The following is a 9,208-nucleotide window of genomic DNA, read 5'->3' as shown; positions in this document are numbered from 1 at the left end:
TTTTTTTCTTATCTATTCAGCTGGCCAGTTGGACGTCACTGGCACAGGGTGTCCAGGGAGTGACACAAGCAGAAATGATGTGGAACTTTTCTACATGAGGCTGTTAGTCAGCTGTTGATTTGCTGTATCAACGTATAGTTGTGTTGCAGAACTGAGCGCAAGCACTACACAAAGAGCATTTCTTTTTCCGCTTTTTTGCTACATAACCTCTAGGTGGCACTGTGGTATGGCAGAATAGTACAAATATACAAGAAGAAATTGCATTTCCTTTCGCTTTAGAATTAAATGCCACATGTTCCCTGTTAAAAAAAAAAAAAAAAACCTCTCTGAAAGTGCTGGTTAGAACCAGAAGCAAAGCTGGAGAGTCAGGATATCAACTAAAGAACAGGTAAACAACCGTGAGTAGGGAATGACAAGTGTATGATAAATGCCTTGTGTAAAAAACCCATAGTGTGGCCAGCAAGAGTGGAAGGTATTAGTTTGATCCTCTGTCCAAACCCCAGCTTTGTCATTGTGTAAGGTGCTGGTGGGGAGTGCTCACAACAAAAGGTGGGAATTGGGTTGATCTCACAATTAAAATAAAAGGAATGTGCAAACCCACTCTCTGTACAGGAAGCTTATAGAATATTTTCTTTACTAATCACATTTTAGCCTAGGAAAAGCTCATTGCAGCATACATAGTCCTCTCCTTTTCTCCTCATAACAACCCTGTGAGGTAGGTTAGGTTGAGAGATACTGACTGCACCAAGGCCACCCAGTAAGATTAGAATTAAACAGGCTCTCCCTGGCCTCAGCTCCACATCCTTACCACTACACCACACTGATTTTCAGTGTGCAAACGACTTCTGATGGTCCTGTCTGGGTAACTCCTGGCTGCTGGGGTTCAACTCAATAAGGCTTAAAACTGCCTTCCCCAACCTGATGTCTTCCAGATATGTTGGACTGCAACTGCCATCATTCTCACACAATAATCATGCTGGCTGGGAACGATGAGAGTTGTAGTCCAACACATCTGGAGCACACCAGGTTGGGGAAGGCTGCCTTAAAACTGACAACTCACTGTCCCTTTCTGGATGAACAGTATGGTCTTATTTGCAGTTCTCTAGCTAGAGATGTCGTTTTCTCCTCTGTTTACTCAGACATTGGTATTTGTTGCTGTTTCCAAAGGGCTCATTAGTTGTGATTTTCTGCAGTCTGACAGTTTAATATGACAGGTTTCCAGGGACAGAATGTTAATGATGTGGCTTTTGGGGGGTATTTTGTTATGACTGCCTATAGAATGATGCCATTATTGTGATCCAGTTCACATCTCTCCCTTGCAATCATCAGTATTTTTAATTATGGAAATTTGGCTTTTGGAGTTCGTCGCTTTGTATCCACCTCACAAGTGTCCCAGCTTGGTTAAAGGAACTCTGGGCAGCATGCAGTGAAACTGTTGATTAAAGAGTTCATACAGGAAGTGAACAGCGCTTTAAACTGTTGTCCTCTGAAAGCTACAGTTAACCAAGAGCAGGTCCAAATCACGCTGGCAAATATCCAGACATGCTGTGGAAGTAAAAGATTGTGCTGAGTGACCATGATACTTACTGGCATTCTCCAGTTCTCAACTTCAGTTTTATTTAAAGTGGCTACATGGCCACGATAGCCCTGCTCCCCACCACACATAATCAATGAATGGTGGATATGGGACTGCACTTGCTTGCCCTGTTCCTGGCCCTCTGCCATCCCTGTGTTGAGCAGAACATAGGCAAGGGGCCTACACACATGTATATGAGGGGACAGAATGTACATGGACTTCAGGAGCAGGCGCTGTTAGGCAGCTGTCCCACTTCCTCCTTCACAGGTTGAGTATGCGTGGGAAGAGGGGCAGTTATGACCAGTCTTTCTATTTATAGCTCTGGTGGGACTTCCATGTTCTCTTGGTGGCATGGGGAACCAGTCATTAGAGCTACCTGTTCTTTACGATCTTCAGAGTCCTTGTTCCAGGACCTTCTGGCATCTAAAGTATGAGGGATGGTGACTTTCAACAGGGCCTTCTCAGTAATGGCACCAATGTTGTGAAACTCCCTCCTGGGGGAGGTTCCTTGTGCTCCTCACTGCTGGTTTTTAGGTGGTTGGTTAAGGCGGATCTCTTTCAGGGAGTGTTTGGAATTACACTGGTAAGAGATAGGGTAGGGGGAAGAATCAATACATAGCAGCCAGACCCTAAATACAAGTAGCATGTTGTTATGTTTTAAGGTATTTAATTGTATGGCATATTAATAAAATACATTTTCATTTTATAAAAGTTGAAAATGGGCTTAGAGCTTGTCAGTTGCCCCAGTGCCTTTGGCCAGGGGACTGGAAAGCAGGAATAAAGTTACCTATTCCTGAGCAATTGTGCAAGATACTGCCTGTACAGTTTTCTTTATACCTCCAGCAATAAAAGGGATAGAGACTTGCCACACAATCCTATGCATGTCTGCTCAAAAGCAAGGCACATTGAGTTCAGTGGGCCCTAGTCCCTTGTAAGTGTCTATAGTGGAGAACTTTGCCGCATGCAAAAGGACCTTTTCCTTTGTCGCAGTTGTGGAATGACCTGCCGGTTGAAATGCACCTGCTGACCTCTTTGAAGGTTTTAAAGCAGGAATTAAAGACTCTCTTAGTCCCTTTTAGAGCTCTTGTTCCTTGGGGTGACTCTTGAATACTGTTTTTAAGCTGTGTTGTTTTAAGCTGTGGTGTTTTATTGTTGGATTTTTTTAAAAAATTGCTTTTTGGTTCAAAGTTGTTTTTAGTTATATGTTCTTTGTATATATTGTCCACATGCTTTTATGTAAATGGCTTTTAAACGTTGTATATTTTATTTTAATGTTTTAACTTTTGTAAACCACCCAGAGAGCTTCGGCTATGGGGCGGAATAGAAATGAAATAAATAAATAAATAACCTCCCTCTCTCTCTGAGGGGCTAATTGCCACCTGGGAAATCTCCTGGGGGCCACATGACAGCAGTGGGCAAGGCCCAAGCCACCACCTCAACACCATTAACACGCATACACATGCGTGCACACCCTTCCCAGCCCCCCCCAGCTGATCCATGCAGATTAGCTGGGGTGTGTGTGTATTTTTCAGCTCCCTTTCTGAGTGCCGAGCAGGGAAAAGCTCTTATCTCCAATCAGCTGCTTTTCCCTGCTGAGCGGGGGGACACTCTTATTAGCTGCTGATAGGAAATAAGAACATTTCCCTACCTGGGGAGAGCTGGTAAGGCCTGGGGAAGAAGCAGGTGAGCTAAATGGAAGTAATATCTAGCCTGCAGCTGGATGTTCCCCATGCCTGGCCTATAGGACTCCAGCTTTAATTTCAAACAAACAAAATGGAAAACTAAAAATTCTGGGAAGATGCCATAAATGCTTCCCATAGACCTCCCTGTTGCTTAAGTCTTGCTCCTGGCCACGTCTTCTCCTGCTTGTCCAAATATCATCACCTCATACACCTGTATTCATTCCTGTAATGGGAGCCAAACTATGCATGACATTGGGGAATGAATGTTTTTTATTATATAAATAGTAGCTGAGGGGAAGCCAGAGCAGAGTTCCTTAAGGGGTGGAGAAGCTGCTACTTGCAATGGATGCTTCCCTCCAGAGATGTGATTTTTTTGGGAATGTGGCAGGGAGGAAAAGAATGAAACTCCGTATCCCTCCCACCCCCACACAGTTTCAAGGCAGCTCAGGTTTCCCTGAGGTTGTAATTTACATAACAAAAATGCACTTTTTGCCCCTGAGGCTGAAAGTCTGTGATCCATAATCTTTGAAAAAGCTGCAGAGCAGACTTTACCACAGGGACTTCTTGGTGGTGGTGCCAGAACTTCCCTCCTCCGGGGGCATGTTTAATCCCTTCCTTCCATGCCTTTAGCGAGATTGTCTGGATGAATCTGTTTAGACTTGCTTGTCACGCTATCTAATCCTCAGAAAAAAGCAGTAACACAACTCTAAAGTGTTAGCTGTTGTTTTAAGTTCAATTTATTGTATTGTTATTTTATTATGTGTGTGAGCCACTTGGGGGTGGGTGGGGTGGATGTGATAGTGATCATTGGTGTGTTTGGTTTGACGGATGGGGTAAGCAACATATAAATACCTATATAAACAAATACAATAGATATGCTATTTTTTAAAACACACACGTATTAAGCTACGAATACAAATCATAAAGTATGACAGAAAGTGAATGGCAGTGGAGCTGGGGCTCTTGCTTGGTGTTTGTATCTGAAATACGGAGGCAGGTTACTTGTAAAGGTTCTGAGAAGACAACTGTTAGCAATATGCCCTCCCCAAATTGTTGTGAGCCTCGACCACAGGTGGGCAACCTGCGGTCCTCCAGATATTTTGTCCTGCAACTTCCATGATCCCTCACCATTAGCTATGCTGGTTAGGGCTGATGGGAGTTGTAGGACAAAACATCTGGCAGGCCACAAATTGCCCACCCTTTATCCAGAATGTGTGTGCAGTAAGTGCCCCTTCACCAAGATATATGAAACCAGTGTCCCTTGGTGAGTCTTAAGGACTCCTTATGGTATGCCGTGATTGGCTGGAGAAGTGAAATTGATTCTGTTCACATCCTCTCCTTTAGGGTGGCCATGTGGCCTACTTTACAAAGGACAGGCCTCTGTTTGAAAGTCTGTCAGAGGTCAGTCCTGTACTTGAAGATGTTTAGGCCAAGTGCCGTTTAAAGATAAAGAAGTAGACAAAGAGTAGAGTGGCTGTTGGAGCACAGATGGAAGAGGTCCGGGACTAGTTGTCTCAGGTTGTCAAGTGAGTTCCATTTGCATTAAGCCACCTTTTTTCTGGGCATATCTTTACGGTGTTAACGGGAATGAGGCCTCCCTCACCACACCCTTGCTCCAACCAATTTTTGCTCCTTGGGGTAGCAGTCATCCACTAATTCCATTGGCAGTTGGTACCGTTGTCATAATGGTGGCACAAATTTATAATTCCCTACACAGGCATATCTTCAGGCTGTATTAGATTTCCTGTAATGAGTCCAAGTCAGGGAGAGGGTTTACCTGTAATTTCTGGAACAGGTGTAAATATATTTTCTCATGAATCAAAGGACATTTGAAATGTACCAAAACCTGTTACAAAATCTTAATTAAAGGAAGATGTGGTCTTCTGATGTCTGAGTTCAAATACTTTGGTGAAAAATGGGTGGTTAATAAAATGACTTTGCCAGTAAGTGGTGCTATCAGCACAGTTTTTGAGTCTTCAGCCAAAACAACAATGTTTGAAATGTAGTGATTTTCATTCTAAAAGTTTTGTGATGCCTTTTTTTTAAAGGTGAAAATTATGTTCAACAAAATCTTAGAAATAACTTCCTGCTTACCTGTAGCAGTGGCACAAACGCAAAACATACGTGTCTTAGAGCTTAGCTATATGTTATACATGAATACATGTAAAGACCCCAAATATTGCTCATTTACTTCAAAGAAGCATTCGGAGGGAGGGAGTAGGAATGTGTATGTGCACGTTTCATCCTCAGGTCACTTTCCTTTTTGTGAGGTCACAGATAAAAACTTTAACCTTACAAACACACATCTGGAACCTTGCAGGGGAAAAGCAGCAGGGGTCCAGTTTCAGAGTTAAAAACAGTGGATACGGGAAGAGCTAAGAATCCTCTCAGGGCTGGCCCTACCATTTGGCAGAGTGGGGCAACCACTTCAAGCAGCAGATACTGGGGGAATAGCAGCAGCAGCCCCCTTAGCTGTTCCTCCTGAGCACCCGGCTCTCCCCTCTCTTGAAGTACAGAGCTGTGTAGGCCACAGTGCCTGTTCTGAGGCCCCTAAACAGTGGACACAGCTGCAGTGGATGCCAGTATCCCACAGTCAGTGTTGACGTAAGATTCAACTGCCAGTCCAGTTGGCTGCTGTACATGGAATGCGAAGGGGGCACCATCTTATCCTTTACCTCAGGCAGTAGAATCTCTTGGGCCAACCCAGACCCTCTTCTGCTTCTTCACTTCTCTAATTCATCCCCCCTGACACTGACTGCTATGAAGTGAAGAAACAGTTTGTGCTCAGTTTGTGGCTTTGGGCAAGTCACTTCTTGCTCAGCCTCACTAGTTTAGCATCTGTAAAATGGATGTCTCAGCAGTAACCACTGGTTCTATGGAGTACTTTGGTGTTCAGGTGTTCCAGACTTCATCTTGGTGGTTCCACATGATTGTGCGACTGCTGTGGTTCATTGCCTGTGTTTTCATGTGGTCCACAGTGTTTTCAACCATTTGTAAACAGTCCCCATTTTTCTGGTACTCATTCAAACTTTGATCTTAAAAAATCCAATTTTTTAAAGATCATGTACAACTATTCTGCTGTATTCCATAAGCGTAGAGGTTCCATAGCTGTATTGATCCTTTTTGGAAGGTGGTACTATTTTCATGTGGTCTCTTGCATTTTTCGGAGGAGTATCCTAACGTCCTTCTCTTCCTGTTACTTTGCACCTGAGCTCAGCCAGCACACCTTTGCCATTGCATTCCCAGCGTCAGCACTGGCAGGCTCGGTTTTACTTTCTCTGTGCCAGTGTCTCTGGTGAAGGAGTTGTGTGAAATGACAGCAATGGCAGAGAGCTTTCCTGGAGGCAGCAGGAAACGTAGGGTTTGCTTGCTATTTGGCGAGGACATAAAATACAGTATCAATTTGACATCTGTAAAATGGGAATAATAATGACTTACTTCACAGCGTTCCTGCAAAGGAAGTACAATAAAAGTTGAACATTACTTTGCAAACTGGAAGTCCAAGTCTATGAAACAGAATCAATCAGAGTGGCACATTATTGCTGCAATTCTCTCTCAAAATTAAACCAACCTCCATGCCTCCATTAAATGATAGCCAGTGAGGATTGCAGGGATAATGAACAGTGGGGTTTTATCTTTTGATTTTAGTCTGTTATATCAGCCTTTATGTTGTAAGTCCGTAGTTTGGAGTACTGCAATAGTGCACTCCTTCTGAGTGGCTGTGAGCTCACCAGATGCTCCTGAGAGTGAACAGGGGGAGCAAACAGGAGTTGGCCAGGGGATTTGCAGTGACAGAAGAGACCAAAGGAGACAAAGGAGATGAAGGCAAGGAGGACTTTTTTTAACCTCCAGTGAGTAAGGGCCAGGCACAGGCTACTCTAGAATAATCAGAAAGCTAGACACAGGGAGAGAGAGGATGGGGGGCCAGGGGAAAATGTCTGCAGTAACCGCAGCAGTAAATGCTCTGAAAAGGAGCTGCAAAAAATGTTGGGGAGTTAATATTTGCCCTTTCTGGAGTAGCTAGTGAGTTGCAAAAGTTTTGAAAAGGTGGAGAACACTGAGAAGTGTCAGTCCAACACTTAAAATCAAGAGGATTGCATCACCAAGGGATATTGTGTGTGTCCCCCACCCTTTTGGTGCCCCCCTTATTTTCTTTGGCTGTCCCCCTTATTTTCACTGCTTCTTAATTATGGCGCCAGGTCCCTCCTTCCCTTAGTATTATTTCTCCTCTGGTCCTTTGCAACTGTGTGGAAATAAGCAGATTGGCAAGCTCATCTTGTCAATTTCCTTGTATGTTATGTACTACCCTTCCCCCTGCCTTTGACAGCTGAAACGGAGAAGGAAATTGACCAGGCAAGATTCCACATATCGGACAGGCATAAGTGCGCACTTGCACACTTGCGAAGGAACGACAAAATAATAAAAAAATTGCAACCCTAATTGCACATTTTTAAAGCACAGAAAAATAAAAAATAAAAAGCCAGGGAACAAAAAGGGGTATTGATTGGAGCGACCCCAATTGCACATTCTTGAGGCATCAAAAATAATAATTTTAAGAGCCAGGGAACAAAAAAAGGCAGTGATCAGAGCAGGGAGGGGGAGATGGGTTTTGCCACAAAGTCCCCCAGGATATGTGCTGGAGCCAGCTGGAGAGCTGAGGCACCCCATGGCAAGCCCAATCATCTGTCAGGCTTATTCTGTGTATCATCTGTGCAGCTTATTCACAGGGGTGGTTTAGCGTTATGAGAGAACCTGCCTATTGTCAATCAGAGTAGACAACGCAAGGCTAGATGGAGAAAACCATCTGACCTGGTATTAGGTGGCTTCCCATAATGCAGTCTTCCCTAACCTGGTGGCCTCCTGATCTCTTGGACTACAACTCCCATAATTAGTCCAATGCAGGGCCCCAGTTTGGGGAAGATTGCTGTAATGCCTAAAAAATGCTGAACCGGTCTAATTCGAAGAGCCATTTAGGAAAACAAGCCAGCTGATTCCCATTTTTTTCTTGCTTATCTCTGTTCAGATCAAGCTCCTGAAAGTGGAGGTCAACAAGTATTAGGTTAATAAATGCTGTTAATTAATCTATATTATTACACACACAAAGCCATTTAGATGTGTGCGTGCAGACACACCCCTCCCCCCTCAAGAATTGGCCTCCTGTTAGTGAATCATCCTATGTTTTGATACTTGCCACAGGCACTAGCAAATGAAACAGAGTTAAACCTCCCAACAATGCACTTGCCTCTTAATTTATCCTTGCACCATGCAATATTAATAAGCTCGCTCTTGCATGGTTGCCAGTTTACAGATACTTGAAATACGTTTATATCATGCGAGCGGTGTAATTTACAAAAAAGCCTGTCTCCCGAGAAGAGACTCCAAAGAATGAGCACTGAATTGTTTTCTCATATTTTCAAGGCTGTGTAGTATGGAATTTTTATTACTTGGAAGTTTTCTCTTTTCTCTTGAGTTTGGCTTTTCTAAAATTCACTTTCATTGAAAGCCTTTATTTATTGCTCCCTCTCTTATGAAAGTGTTATTAGGTAGGCTTAATTTCCCACATTGAAATTGCCGAGCCAAAGTTGCTTGTAAAATCTTCCTGGGATATAGATTAATTTAAGTTACGAAGAAAGAAATCCCATTGAACTATACTGATGCATCAGCCTGTAAACGAGTTATCTGACATAATCTCCCTGCTCCTTCTTTACCATCCTTTTATTTGTTAATAAGGCTGTAATCCTATACACACTTTTCAGCCCCATGGTAACTGCCCACCTAACCCAGAGGTTGAAGTGCCTGGACTGAAAAGCAAATGTGACCCCTTCCTTCCCTCAACTATGTTCCAGATTAGAGCTCAGTGGATTGAGAATGGTGCTTAAACATTGCAAGATGCACATGCTCCCCCACACACTTGGTACACTCTCTTGCAGATCATAGAGTGCCTATCCTA

This window comes from Heloderma suspectum, chromosome 7 (assembly GCF_057233095.1).
Source record: "Heloderma suspectum isolate Gila_16-S chromosome 7, 16-S_ref, whole genome shotgun sequence".
Lineage (NCBI taxonomy): Eukaryota > Metazoa > Chordata > Lepidosauria > Squamata > Helodermatidae > Heloderma > Heloderma suspectum.
The sequence above is the reverse complement of the archived record's forward strand: the minus strand, read 5'-3'. Positions refer to the sequence as shown.